This window comes from Schistocerca nitens, chromosome 1 (assembly GCF_023898315.1).
Source record: "Schistocerca nitens isolate TAMUIC-IGC-003100 chromosome 1, iqSchNite1.1, whole genome shotgun sequence".
NCBI lineage: Eukaryota > Metazoa > Arthropoda > Insecta > Orthoptera > Acrididae > Schistocerca > Schistocerca nitens.
This window is the reverse complement of record NC_064614.1, coordinates 1,190,739,078-1,190,755,607: the sequence shown is the minus strand read 5'-3', so window position 1 is coordinate 1,190,755,607 and position 16,530 is coordinate 1,190,739,078.

Below are 16,530 nucleotides of genomic sequence, written 5' to 3'. Positions count from 1 at the left end.
GGCCGACGTACACTGCTGGTGGTCATGGAAGGCATCGTAAAATCTGAACGATACGTGAATGCCATCCTCTGACCGATAGTGCAACCATATCAGCAGCATACTGACGAGGCATTGATCTTCATGGGTGACAACTTGCACCCACATTGTGCACATCTTGTGAATGATACCTTCAGGATAATGACATCACTCGACTAGAGGGGCCAGCATGTTCTCCAGACATGAACCCTATTGAACATGCCTGGGATAGATTAAAAAGGGCTGTTTATGGATGACGTGACCCACCAACCACTCTAAGGGATCTATGCCAAATCGCCATTGAGGAGTGGGACAATCTGGACCAACAGTGCCTTGATGAACTTGTCGGTAGTATGCCACGATGAATACAGGCATGCATCAATGCAAGAAGACTTCCTACTTGGTATTAGAGGTACTGGTGTGTACAGTAATCTGGACCACCACCTCTTAAAGTCTTGCTGTATGGTGGTACAACATGCAATGTGTGGTTTTCATGAGCAATAAAATGGGCAGAAATGATATTTATGCTGCTCTCTATTCGAATTTTCTGTACAGGTTCTGGAACTCTCGGAACTGATGTGATGCAGAACTTTTTTGATGTGTGTATTTCTGAGCCATCTGGGTAGTGACTGTTTTGTCCCCTTACAACAAATATGATACAGTGAAGACACTGCTCCTCCAGTGCTTCTCTCAGCCACAGGAACAACAACACTGCAAAGTTATTTATAATGAAAATGTTGGCGCCAAAATCCAGCTTTGGAGACACCTTAAAACATCAATTAAAGCCGCACTGATGCCAGTCCACAGTATATGGACACAGTTGATTGTAAAGTTACCTCCTCAGTTACAACTAGCAACGTTCTCACATGAAAGTGAATGATTAGAAAATAAACTAACTTTGGCAGACACACTTCTCGCCAGATTAGAACAACAGTGAATTAATTGAATGAACAACAATGACCAGCTCCACTCCGTCACACACTATGCTGTGGCAGACAGTATCAGGCAACTAAATGGAACCAATAGTGCAAGGATACCGCTGAGGATGACGTCACTCGCACTCACCCGAGCACCAACTTCCATAGGCAGCCAGCTGACAGCAAGACCCACTTACTGACAAGAAGACATGGCCACATGGTTTCATGCATGTTTTAATGATAAAGCATGCAACTTCACGACACTCAGATGGGAGGAATGATGTGGATCATCACACTAATACAAATCATCTGCCTAGATAATAGTAGGAAGCCAAAATTAATTTAGTTCTTCTTGTGTGATGAATTAATACATGGTTAAGTTAGTGCTCACAAATGCCTGTTATTGAGATATCCTTTAGTTCATCTCTTGATGGTATATTCATTTCATTAATCTTATTACGCATGGATTGCACATCACGGTGATAAATTTTTAGATAATGTTGATTCATGGCTTGTGTGTCATGTTTTCAGCATCACATGCTTCCAGTTTAAATTTAGATCACCAGTAGTGTTGTATTCTCTCTCTTCTTTCTTGTGGATTTTACTTTCCTTGCTGTAGTCTATAGGACATACAGAAAATGTTCCTATCTACATTTGATTACCACCTAAAAGTAAAGTAAAAACAAGAGCTGATAGACAAAAGTATTATAGTTAATCAAGAATTGAAGAAATATCACTAGAATGATGTGGTAAACTTTGACTGTGTCTTTTACAGTAATATCCTATGAGATCATGTTCCACACTTTTTTGCCTTTTAGTTTCATAACTTGTTTATATTTGCACCTTCTTGCCATCTCTAGGACTAGTTTTGCTGAAGCAAATACAATACTTACATAATAAACATGTAGAGATATTGAAACTTCATTTCAATGTATTATTATGAATCTGTTCCAATACCACGATGAGAATACTTACGTGCAGCAGAGGCACTACCTTACTTAGTGATGACAACTGTGCTGTAATTTTATATACGCTTATGTCATCTTGTGGATAATATGCCTCTCTTTTTTGAAAAATGTGATTTGTTTGCTCACATAGTCAGTTCTGACACACGTACCACTGACACCACACATAGTTGTTCTGTGTCCAGTACCTTAAGTAATCAAGCAATTACAGTGACATATTGAGCTCATTCTATTACTATTGAATTTACAGTTGTATAGCTAGTGATGTATGTATATCATTTTTGTTGTGAATACACTTTATCTACTGATTATAATGTTTCTCAGCTTGTCAAAGTACTAGTACACATTTCTCATTATGTATATACTATATTATCTATTCACCTAGTAGATACTGTTTCTCAAGCTTAATGTATCTATTACACCTTTGATTTAACACTAATTATATTGTGTGATTTACAGGAGGAAAAGGGACCTCTGGTGTGAAGTTAATGCAAGATTCCAGCAAAGAAAATGAAGATGGAAGACTAGCCCAGAAAGACAAGAGATAAGATACAAGGGAGAAGAAAGAAGATGAAACCAATATTAAACAACATTATTATTTAATGTGTCAGTCATTACACAAACAATTACACATTTTTTTTAAATAAATGACAGAAACAGATACTCTTTGCAAATGTGCCAGCAACAAACAAAGACCTGTGCTGAATCAGCTTAGTCAGTGCCTACACAATTCATTAAAAGTTTCCTTTCTTCTGTTACATTTATATACTGGCAGAATCTCATGCATATGTTTAATGTATGAAATTCAAGGGGTGTTTGTAATGTAACAGATAACATGTGCATGTCATGGCATACAATACACATAATAAACATGATACGTTTGTTTATATATCATTTTATAGTTAATCTTTCAGTTCTTATATTGCATCATAGCACTGCATTATTAGTGTTCCACAATTCTCATTTTTCTGTAACTTCCCTTTTTATTACACTAATTATTCTATGAATGGAATAGTTGAAGTTAAATAATAAGAGAGATGTCTAAATCACTGTATTGTTAACATCACACAATTCATTTAATTTCCATATAGAGGCATAAACTTTTGAAGAGGTGTATTTACTGGGAAGATGATTACACTAATTAATATTCTAATTCTTGTGGAGGAATGTCAAAGTCCAATGTAAATAAAAAAATGTTAAAATAAGGCAAATGTGGAATGTCTGGTGATTTTATAAAAAAAGGAAAATTTTGATAAAAATGATTATTGTAATTATGTTATTCTAAACTGTCAAGCAAAATGATAATGTAAATCTTGTAGGGAAATCATATGGGTTATAAAATTTTAATTACATGTCTTAACAAAGCAGTAAACACCATTCTCATTGCTAAAAGGTTATACAAGGGATTGTGGCTGCAACCGTATGTCTCAGTTTTGGAACTGTCTTAGCACAATATTTGCTCAGTCTGAGTGTTAATGAAAAGTTTTGTAATGAAGAAGGGAGAAGTGAAGCAACTATAAATAAGTTATGAATGTCAAAAATTCTGATTGTGAGGAAATTGTCGTACTGACGTCAGGATGCAGCATGTTAAAGGAGAAACCAACCCAATACTCTTTCAACGAACATAAATGGTGTGTTAATTTTGTCAACAGTCATTGTTACCTCCAATTTACCAAGTAAAGGTTTTGAATATTAATGAAAAGTTTTCTGTTGATAGATTTTTTACCTTTTGCAAGAATATTTGTAAAATAGTGAGAAGAGTGCAATTTTTAGACTTAAACATTCAAGCATACATATTAAGCATACATATTAATTGTGAGTAGAAATGTGGCAAGTGGTGGAGTTGAACAGGGATTAGAATTTTGAAGTTACTTTCTAAAATAATTCTTTTGAGTCTTCAGATAATGCCCATGAATAGAACTATCTACCATGGAAGCATATTTTGGAGTGCTGAGCAGCTAGTATCAACTGAAAATACGGACATAATGCTAAATTAAGATTTGTAAGTAGGGCTTCTCGTAACACACTATCTGATCAAAAATATGTGGAGACGCCTACATAATGCATAACTGACCACTGGGTGTAACAAAAGAGAGACCTGCCACCAGTATAGAAGGAGACAAGAAGTATTGCACAGTCAGTAGAGAAGCAGTATCAGCAGACAGGCTTAATCAGGAAAGCCCTGGGACTTTGAACTTAGACTAGTCATTGGATGTTAACTGAGTGACAGTTCCATCAGGGGTATTTCAGCCCTTCTCAAATGTCCCAAGTTGACTCTGTAGTGCTTCGAGAATTTTGGAGGAAATTCTAGAATCACTCGGTCTTTCACTGTTTCAAACACTCAATATTATAGATATGAGTAGAAGAAATGAATCAGCCGACTGTGCATAGTTTATTTGTGTGTGCAGGTAAAAAGAACAGGCACAAGGAAAAAGATGGACATGGTGGCCGAACGGCTGCAGACAAGGACTTGCTGTATGGTCCACAGAGTTTTGTGTATGGGCAAAGAAGAACAAGAAAAGTTTATGTAGTATTCTGTGTTCTTTAATGTCTGTGATGATTGTAAAAAGACTAGTGGACAGTTGAAAGCAGTTTCCTAAGGACATTCACATGTTGGACTTGAATGAGAATAGAGACTTAAATTTTTTCATGTCTCAATTATGATCAAAGTGAGACACGTGTAAGCTATTTTGAAGAAGTGTAAATGATTCTAATATTTGAAGAATGAGTTAGCTTGCCGAAGTTGTTGTTTATGAATGTTGAAAATATATTGTGACTGAATTGAAAAGTATTCTACGAGTACACAAATTATTTCAAGAATAGAAATGTAGTTAGTAAATTCCCTTAACCAGCAACATATCTTCGGAGAAGAAGCTGTCGGGAGAGTGACATAGCAGATTCACGCGAGAAGAGGATCTGCTACACATAATGGGCAAGTTAACTGAATTGAGAGACATGTGAGTCTTGGACCCCAGCACCACACTGTCACTTGATGTCATCTGGAGAATGTCAGAACCGTTGGTGAGGTAACAGGAACTGGAAATCCAAAGGAATTACCATAGCTAATCCAAGACCAGGCAGATTTCATGTACAGATGACTGAGCATTGTGGGGAGTGATTGCAAAAACTCACATGAAATAAGTGGAAGAAAACATTTGTGAGTTCCAAACAAAGTGCTACCAGGAGCCCACCTAGCACAATGAATGTACAGAGGGAATTAAAATGAATGGAGTAAACCACTGAGCAGTTTCTCAAAAGACACATTTGTCAGTATTAAGCAGCACTTGTACTTGTGATGGTGCAAAGAGCAATTACACTGGATAGTGGGTGACTGGAAGTGAGAGATTTGGAGTGATTAATCATGCTATAACCTGTGACAGTATTATGCAAGGCTTTGGGTTTGGTGAACACCTGGAAAACATTATCTGCCATCATGTATAGTGCCAAAAATCAAATATGGAGGAGGTAGTGTAATAACACGGGGGTGTTTTTTGTGGTTAGGGTTTGATCACATAATTGTCCTTAAGAAAATGCTATTTGTGGCTGGATAAACTGAAGAAACTACAAAAAGGCAGGAATTTAAGGAGATGGAAATTTGATAAACAGAAAGAACCAGAAGTTCTTGAGAGTTTCAGAGGGTGCATTAGGGAATGACTGATAAGAGCAGAGGAAAGGAATACAGTAGAAGAAGAATGGGTAGCTTTGAGAGATGAAATAGTGAAGGCAGCATAGATCAAATAGGTAAAAAGATGAGGGCTAGTAGAAATACTTTGGTAACTCAAGAGATACTGAATATAATTGATGAAAGGAAAAAAATATAAAAATGCTGGTGGAAACGAATACAAACATCTGAAAAATGAAATCGATGGGAAGTGCTAAGTGGCTAAGCAGGAATGGCTGGAGGACAAATGCAAGGGTGTAGAAGCATATGTCATTAGGGGTAAGATAGTTGCTGCCTACAGGAAAATTAAAAGAGACCTTTAGAGAAAAGAGAACCACTTGCATGAATATCAAGATGGAAAAGCAGTGCCAAGCAAAGAAGGAAAAGCAAAAAGGTGGAAGGAGTTAACAGAGAGATTATACAAGGGAGATGAACTTGAGGGCAATATTATTGAAATGTAAACATTCTGTTAAGAGCTACTGATAGCCCTGAGAGAGATAGCCATGAAAAACTCTTCCATCTGGTGAGCAAGATGTATGAAACAGGTGAAATATCTCAGACTTAAAGATGAAGATAATAATTCCAATTCCAAAGAAAGCAGTTGCTGACAGGTGTGAAAATTACTGAACTATCAGTTTAATAAGTCACGACTGCAAAATACTAATATCAATCCTTTACAGAAGAATGGAAAAACTGATAGAAGATGACCTTGGAGGAGATCAGTTTAGATTACAGAGAAATGAGGGAATGTGCAAGGCAATACTCACCCTACAACTACTCATAGAAGATAAGTTAAGCAAAGGAAAACCTATGTTATAGCACATGTGGTCTTAGAAAAAGCTTTTGACAATGTTGACTGGAATACTCTCTTTCAGATTCTGAAGGTGGCAGCAGTAAATCCCAGGGAGCGAAAGGCTATTTACAATTTGTATAGAAACCAGATGGCAATTATAAGAGTTGAGGAGCACAAAAGGGAAGCAGTGATTGAGAAGGGAGTGAGACAGAGCTGTGGCCTTTCCTCTATGTTATTCAATCTGTATATTGAGCAGGCAGTAATGAAAACAAAAGAACAGTTTGGAGTAGGAATTAAGATCTACAAAGAAGAAATAAAAACTTTGAGGTTTTCTAAAGACATTATAATTCTGTTGGAGACAGTAAAGGACCTGGAAGAGCAGTTGCACAGAATAGACACTGTCTTAATAGGAAGATATAAGCTGAACTTCAACAAAAGCAAAATGAGGATAATGGAATGTAGTCCAATTAAATCAGGCAATGCTGAGGAAATTAGGTTAGGAAATGAGACACTTAAAGCAGTAGATGAGTTTTGCTATTTGATAAACAAAATAACTGAAGATGATCGAAGTAGAAAGGATATGAAATGTCGACTGGCTATGGCATGGGAAGCGTTTCAGAAGAAAAGAAATTTATTAACATCAAGTATAGATTTAAATGTCAGGAAGTCCTTTCTGAAAGTTTTTTTATGGAGTGTAGCCATGTACAGAAATGAAACATTGGACAATAAATAGTTTAGACAAGATGAGCATAGAAGCTTTCAAAATATGGTGTTACAGATGATTGCTGAAGGTTATATGGGTAGATCACATTAACTAATGAGGAGGTACTGAACAGAATTGGGGAGAAGAGGAATTTGTGATACAACTTGATTAGAAGAATGGATCAGTTGGTAGGACATGTTCTGAGGCATGAGGGAATCACCAGTTTAGTTTTGGAGGCAAGTGTGGAAGGTAAAAATGGTATAAGGAGACCAAGAAATGAATACAGTAATTAGATCCAGAAGGATGTAGGTTACAGTAGTTAGTCAGAGATGAGGAGGCTTGTACACGATAGAGTAGCATGGAGAGCTGCATCAAACCAGTCTTTGGACGGAAGACCACAACAACAACAGCAACAACACGAAGACATTTTACAGCATCTACATGTACATATTCTGTCTGCAAATCACTGTGAAGTGCAAGGTGGAAGGTACACCCCATTCTAGCAGTTATTATGGTTTCTTCCTGTACCATTCATGTATGGAGTTCGGGAAGAATGATCATCTGAATGCTTCTGTGCATGCAGTAATTATTCTAATCTTATCCTCATAATCCCACCTCGTCGGCGGAAGACGTTGCCCAACCGTTGATTGACGCCTTTTACATATGGTAAGTGTAGTAGAGGAAGCTTCTCTTCTTTGCCTTCATCTCGTGTTCTGCTCCCTTTGGTTTTAGCTACCTTTCTTATAATGTTGTCATCATAGCCGTTGGCACGAAACGTGTCTTGTAGCTCCTTGCCGGCCACAATTTCAATATTAAATATTTTCAGTGGTATGAGGATAAAGTTGGGGCAATTCTCCTTTGTAAAGAAAGATTTGAAAATGGAGTTAACCATTTCAGCTTTTGCTTTGCTACCCCCAAGTTCAGTCCTTGTCTCATTCACTAGGAACTGGAGAAAATCTTTGGTGCCACTAACGGCCTTTACATATGAGCAAAATTTCTGTGGCATATGTGAAAGGTCACCTGACAATATTCTGCTACAGTAGTCATTGAAGGCATCACCTGTTGCTCTCTTAAGAGCCCTACACTTTGTTTCACACCTATTATGCACTAACCTCTGTTTCTTTAGAAATTTCTTTACAATGACTGATACCATGTAGGGTCCTTTCCATTATGAGCTGTTCTACTGGATATGTATCTATCCAGAACATGGTCAACTATTCTCTTAAACTTGATGTTTCAATTTCCTCACTGAGATACGCCACTACTAATTTTTTTTATCGAGTTTACTGAAAAGATACATCTTTCTGCCTGTTTTAGTTGTCCTTTCTACTTTGGTAATCAGTGTTGTCGCTGCTGTGACATGGTCACTGAGACCAGTTTTGATGTGGACATCCTCAAAGAGGTCTATTTGTTGCCATTAGATCCAATATATTTCCGCCATGAATGGGGTTCCTAACTACTTCTTCTAGGTATTGTTCAGAGAAGCATTTGGTAAAGTTTCACAGGACGTCTTATCACACCCACCACTAAAAAAACTATAATCTCCCCAATTAAATGTCAGATGATTAAAGTCTCGACCAATGATTACAATATGACTGGGGAACTTATGTACAAGCGAACTTATATTTTCTCTAAAGTTTTCAGTCCCATCAGATGAGTTTGTCAAGCAATAAAAGGAATCAACTATCATTTTGTGTGCACCCCTCATACTGAGTCTTACCCAAACAATCTCACATACAGCTTCAATTTCTGTCTCGATAGATTTGCGTTTCTTGTCTACTAGCACAAATACACCACCTCCATAACCCATTTGCCTATCCTTTCAATATACACTTAAATTTTCCCCAAAATCCCACTGTTGTCAATTTCTGGGCAATCAGCATTCTGTACATAGTATGATGTGAGCTTCACTGCTTTTCAAGAGTGCTTCAAACTCTGGCACTTTGTTGCAAATACTCTGGCAGCTCACCATTAGGATTTTAATGTTCTCACCTGATGGAGGCATTTCTTTCAATATTACACTGATACTTCTGGGTTTTCTACAGTTATTGTTATCTGGATTGGATGGAGAGTCACCTAATCTAAAAAAAACCATTGAGTGCACCCCACACATAGTCAGCTACCTGAGTAGCAGCCTCTGATGTGTAGTGCACATATGACCTATTTAGGGGACCCTGCAATGGCACGAGTCCAGGGAGTTGCAGTGCATCTTGTCACAGAACTTTTGAAGTTTCTGGTTCAGTCCTTCCACTCAACTCAGAACCAAAGGGCCACATCAGTTCTCGGGACAATGCTGCAAATAGTGAAATTCACTGAAATTCCTTGTGCAAGGCTGGTCTTCTTAACCTTCTCTGCTAGTAGCTGGAATGCCCCTAGAATAATCTCAGAGCACAAATGACAGGCATAATTTATTCCAACGTGCACCACAATTTGCAGTTGGTTGCACCCTGTTTCCTGAATGGCTGCCAGAAAAACTTCTTTGGCATGTTGACTGACGCTCCCAGGCATAAGCACTGTGCACATGGTGTCCTTTCTTGTTCCTTGCTGCCATTTCCCTAAGGATTACCATAATTTGCATATGTTTGAACTCCCGATGATTAATAGATGCCTACCCTTTTGTGTTTTGCCTCCTCCTGGCACTGGACAAAATAGGTTTCCCCAAAACAGGTAAAATGGGTCCTGCTTGCTCAGTTTCAGTTTCATTTTTATATACATCATTTGACCCTCCTAATAATACAACAAAATCATTTTGATAAAGACTGGTACAAAAATTTCCACTAGTCCATGACCATGTCTGTCCGCACTGAACTGGCAGACTCTTGAAGACAGACGTAAACTATCTCAAGAAAGTCTATTAACAAAGTTTCAAGAACTGGCTTTAAATAATTACTGCAGGGATATACTAGAACCCCCTATGTATGTCTCACATTAGGAACACGAGAAGAAGGCAAAGAAGAGAAGCTTCCTCTGCTACACTTACCATATGTAAAAGGCGTCAATGAACGGCTAGGCAACGTCCTCCGCCGACGAGGTTTCAAACCGATTTTTCGAAGCAGTCACAGGATCCGCGAAATGATAGGTTCCACCAAGGATGTAGTCAACAATCTTAACACTGCACGTGTTTACGAACTACGGTGTGAGTGCGGAGCTGCCTACATAGGAGAAACGGGGAGACCTGTTAGCTTACGAGTAGCAGAACACGAACGCTATGTACGATTACAACAACACAATAAATCGGCGATAGCGGAGCACCACCGTGACTTTGGACAACCTATCAGGTTGCAGGAAGCCCGAGTTCTGGCGAAAGAATCGTGGACGCGAGAACGCAAAATACGGGAGGCGATTGAAATTATTAAGCAGCCTGACAACGTCAACAGAGAAGATGGCTACAAACTCCCGGCGTCCTGGCTGCCGGCCATCCCAGTCCAACGGGCCGCGAGCGGTCGCGGGGCAGAAGCTACACGGGACACGGACGTATTTGCACAAACAGCTGTAGAGCAACTGTCAGTTCACTTCCGTGTACACCAGGAGGAAGACTCTCCGACCAGAAGGCGAACGCTGATTGGCGGACAACTACCAATCGTTGACGACATGGACATCCACGAGTAGCCTCTTTCCTTCCATCTTCCCTTACGTCATCATATTAGAGGGCCAATTAAAAGTTTTACAACAGTGACGTCAGACATCGATAGTCTGTAATAAATAGAAGCACATATCCCTATGCAAAACCAACGTGCCCTGAGGAAGGCCGTTGCAATTCGGCCGAAACGTCGGTTTTAGTTTATTATTGTTATTAGTTTTTAGCAATGAGGCGGCATTACACCCAGAAGATTTTTTATCACTATGGCACCGGCCGCGGAAGCCTACGTTCTTATTTCAGCAGACAGTTGATGTTTTTCTGTCATCTTTATACGCTTTATAACCATCTGAAACATAAAAAAATGATATAAATATGCATAGCATTTGGTGGGATGATGATGTGCAGTTGAGAGGATGACTACCATTGCCCAAGATAGTTTTGTGGAGCAAAGATGTAAAATATCCTTGTATGGTTCATGCAGAAAAGGAGGATGTGCCCACGTAGCATTGCACAGTAGGAGTTTACAGTGAGGTGACAAAAGTCATGGGATGCCTCCTAATATCGTGTCGGACCCTCTTCTGCCAAGTGTAGTGCATTAACTCGGCGTCGGCTCAACAAGTCCCCTGCTGAAATATTGAGCCATATTGCCTCTATAGCCATCCGTAATTGTAAAAGTGTTGCCAGTGCAAGATTCTGTGCAAGAACGGACCTCTCGGTTATACCCCATAAATGTTCGCTCTGGTTCATGTCGAGTGATCTGGGTGGCCAAATCATTCGCTCTAATTGTCCAGAATGTCCTTCAAACCATTTGAGACCAATTGTGGCCTCCTATCGTTGTTTGGGAACATGAAGGTCGCGAATGACTGCAAATGGTCTCCAAGTAGCGGAACATGCCATATCCAGGCAATTATTGGTTCATTTGGGCCAGTGGACCCAGTCCATTTCATGCAAAGACAGTTCACACCACTACCGAGCCACCACCAGCTTGCACAGTGCCTTGTTGACAATTTGGGTCCATTGATTAGTGCGATCTACGCCACAATCGAACCCTACGACCAGCTTTTAGAAACTGATATAGGGAGTCTTCTGACCAGGCCACGGTTTTCCAGTCGTGTAGAGTACAACCGATTTGGTCACGAGCAGAGGAGAGGCGCTGCAGCCGATGACGTGCTGTTGGAAAATGATGACGCGTCGAACGTCTGCTGCGATAGCCGATAAAAGTCAAATTTCGCCGCACTGTCCTAACGGATACGTTCGTAATATTTTTATTAAAAATGAAATTCCTCCAGCTGTACTTAAGATTTTACGAGGGGCGTTCAGAAAGTAAGCTCCAATCGGTCGCGAAATGGAAACGACTATGAAAATCCGATAAAGCTTTGCACAGATGTGTTGGGTAGTGTCTCTAGTATAACCCCAGTTAGCATCACGTCGCTCTTCTCCTTTCTGAGCTCGCAGTGAGTGCGTAAAGATGTCTAGAAAATAGTGTCTGCCGCCAAGTACGAGGGCCTGGTGAGAAATTTCGCCTGAAGCTATACAGCTAACATTACATAACTGTCGTGCTGTTTCTTCTTCAAGACAATTCTCAGCCGCATTCTGCAGGGGCAATGAAGATGCTCCTGCATCGTTTTCAAATGGAAATGTGAGATTACCCACAATACAGTCCGCAATTGTCTCCCCCTGAGTTTCATCTCTGGTCACATGAACCGCTGTCTTTGAAGACAACATTTTGACACAGACAACGAGGTGTAGGCCAGCGTGGAGAATTGGCGGAAAGCACTGGCGGCTGCCTTCTATGATGAGGCTATTGAAAAGTTGGTACAACGCTATGACAAAAGTCTAAGTCAGAACGGCGACTACGTAGAGAAGTAGCTGAAAGGTATATCTAATTGTTACAAGTAAAACATTTCTGATGTTCACTGTGGTTTCAATTTGGCAATCAATCGGAGCTTACTTTCTGAACAGGCCTCGTATATTTACTTCGCTACTAGTTTCGACGTTGCATCAACGCCATCTTCAGGCCCTACATAACAACACCATACATAAAACAAACAATGTGAGACATCAGTAGTCTGTGAGCTGGTGTACAAAATAAATATTATATAAACATATTATATATAGGATGAATTCATTAAAAGTAGTTACATTTCGTTCATTTTCACTAAGATGCAATTTTCCTTGACATTAACAATATTTATGGTACAAACAAGTTGGTTGGTTGGTTGGTTGTGTGGGGAAGGAGACCAGACAGCGTGGTCATCGGTCTCACCGGGTTAGGGAAGGATGGGGAAGGAAGTCGGCCGTGCCCTTTCAGAGCAACCATCCCGGCATTTGCCTGGAGTGATTTAGGGAAATCACGGAAAACCTAAATCAGGATGGCCGGACGCGGGATTGAACCGTCGTCGTCCCGAATGCGAGTCCAGTGTCTAACCACTTCAAACAAGTACAAATGATGTTAAATACATACGGTTATTTCCGTTATAGATCAATAACAGACATTAGAATAAAATTGGAGGTATATATAAGTTTAGGTGACATGCCGTTGCTCTTAGAGATCATAATATAGGAATAAAACAGTACTAAAATTGTGTTGAAAACGAATAATAATACCCTAAAAACTCTTCTTTGTGTGTACAGTTTAACTAACAGGCAGGCAAATATGCATTGCCAACCAGACATATGTAAGGTATGATTCCATTGTTTATAAATAGTGAATGATGTGAAAGGTGGAAAGCATTTACGTTTGCGTAACACTGTATCATCATCACTATAAAGTAACAAAGTGAAACAGGTTACTGAAACAACATCATTCATAACGATACGGAATACAAGTGAGGAGGAACTGGATGAAGGGTATGGAACCCAGTTAATATATTAAAAGGTAGTCAATGGTGTAAAATAAATACATATGAGTCAGTTCATTAATCTACTCATTCCGACAAGAGACATGTGTAAGCTAACATGCCACCAAAATGTACCATTTCAATGTCGGTGCCTCATTTAAGTCCGTGACCCAGGTCTAAGGAAATATAATTCTAACATGCCTGCAGTAGTAAAACAACAATAAAATACATAACAGTGCTCCAAATAGAAGTAAACAGGGTGTTGTCAGTCAATACAGTTCGTCACATATGTAAAATACTTGTAGTTCCTCTAATAACTAATTATTAAAGAAGAGTACACAGTAAGGTATACGAAGTATAACTTTCGTATTGTTATACGTGATCCAGTCAAGGTTTGGCATAAGTTAACAACAATCATTGAAATGCCAAATCACTCACTTACTTGGACGACTAAAATCTAACATTTGTATCATCACTACGCCACAAGTACTCACTTATTTCACCTATCTTCATAAACCTGTTCTTGTATGAAATTACTAGTTTGAATCTGTTGACTATCCACTTATCTACAAGAGCGATCATGAGAGTCGGGGGGCGGGGATGAAACTATACCGAATAAAAGGCTCATCAAATGGTTGGGATAAAACTGGATTATAGCACTGACTCGTATAAACGAAAGATTCTAATGTCTCAAAGTATAGATACTGTCTAAGGAAGGCTAGTTCTTTCACCGAAGTGACAACATGGTGAGCTCCGTAGTACATATAAACGAGTACAAAAACATGAACTATTTGTCTTGTACTCAATACTAAACGGAAAAATCTTCACAACAGGGGAATCAATCCAAATATTCGACACAATCTAGAGCCAAATTCTCATATGTAAAACGGATAACCATGAAATCCTTCGTAATGATAGGTATAATGGTTGCCAGACATCCGTTAACCGTTAACAGAAGGACATATCTCGCGATAATGCATCATGTGATCGAAGGAATAATGTCAGTTATGTTGCAACACTACATTTGTAAAGATCTATCAAACTATTTATCCATATTAACGAGAAAACAAATTCACAGCGAGGGTTTAGTTACTGCTCATGCTACGGACGTTAATGTTCTATACTCTATGTCAAAGGTTATCAGAAGTAGCGGTTCAAATTGAAAAGACGCCTACTGACCAAGAAGAGTCCACTTCCACAATACGTCCGACATTGATTTATACAGTTATTTCACGCATTTTTGCTTGTCTGTTAGCACTGACAACTCAACACAAACGCCGCTGCTCTCAGTCGCTAAGTGAAGGCCGTCTTCACTGCGTTATCCGTTGTGAGAGGTAATGCCTGAAGTTTGGTATTCTCTGCACACTCTTGACGCTGTGGATATAGGAATATTGAATTGCCTAACGATTTCCGAAATGGAATGTCACATGCGTCTAGATCCAACTAACATTCCGCATTCACGGTCGTGCGGCCAAACTCACATCGGAAATCTTTCACATGAATCATCTGTGTAGAATGCAGTGCCCTTTTATACTTTATGTACACGATACTATCTCCAGTTGTTTGTGTACATATCGTATCCCATGACTTTCGTCACCTCAGCATATTTCTGTAAGAACGCCAACAAGAAACCGTAAACAACAGAAAACAGGAATGAGATTTTCACTCTGCAGCGAAGTGTGCGCTGATATGAAAATTCCTGGCAGATTAAAACTGTGTGCCCGACCGAGACTCGAACTCGGGACCTTTGCCTTTCGCGGGCAAGTGCTCTACCAACTGAGCTACCGAAGCACGACTCACGCCGGGTACTCACAGCTTTTCTTCTGCCAGTACATCGTCTCCTACCTTCCAAACTTTACAGAAGCTCTCCTGCGAACCTTGCAGAACTAGCACTCCTGAAAGAAAGGATATTGCGGAGACATGGCTTAGCCACAGCCTGGGGGATGTTTCCAGAATTTGAACTAGCACTCCTGAAAGAAAGGATATTGCGGAGACATGGCTTAGCCACAGCCTGGGGGATGTTCCCAGAATGGAAACATCCCCCAGGCTGTGGCTAAGCCATGTCTCCGCAATATCCTTTCTTTTAGGAGTGCTAGTTCTGCAAGGTTCGCAGGAGAGCTTCTGTAAAGTTTGGAAGGTAGGAGACGATGTACTGGCAGAAGTAAAGCTGTGAGTACCGGGCGTGAGTCGTGCTTCGGTAGCTCAGCTGGTAGAGCACTTGCCCGCGAAAGGCAAAGGTCCCGAGTTCGAGTCTCGGTCGGGCACACAGTTTTAATCTGCCAGGAAGTTTCAACAGAAAACAGATTCTCCATGGAAGCGACATAAGTGATCGTTCTGATGTATGAGAAGAATTGTCACTCCTTGGATACTGTTCGACGAAGGTGCGAGAGAAAGCATAGCGTCTGTCATCGTAGGTTACTCTTCAAGGTCGGAATCGCTCGCGGTCAGAATGGGTGGTTGCGCTGATATAGTCCTGTTCCTGTTGCACTATACCGTAGAGTCGTCGTTGGGTTCAGACTCGGCGCGACGTCAGGCTCGGATTCAGACTGCTGGAGAGCTGCAGTCGGCGGTCCTATAGAGTCCGCCCGACGTATGGATATCAGGAAGTGCCCGGCGTCACGTTGTTTCGCAGATGCGAGATAGTGCCGACTGCGTCCAGTGATCACACCGCACTGGTTACAACAGCGGACGTCGCAGTGCAGTGGAGACGCCTGGCAGGGCGGCAACCTGCACGGCAGTGCTGTCTGGCGTGTACGCTGCGTCATCAGGCACCAGCCATACACTGCACCTCTCTTCCTGCGTGTCAGTAGCCGTGGCAGAGGCAACAGTTAGGGACACAGCATCCCCCTTCACATCGGAGGCAGATGGTGAAACCATCATGATAGGTAGATGGCGGCTGTGGTGGAGACGATAACCAAGGATACGGCAAGATGGTCAGTTGTTACGATGACTCAGATTCAGTTCAGTGGGACAAGAATAGTCAGTCGACTGGGATGACTGCCATTACTCCTCGGATACTAATGGGAGGGGCAATGATGGTCAAACATGCGATGACT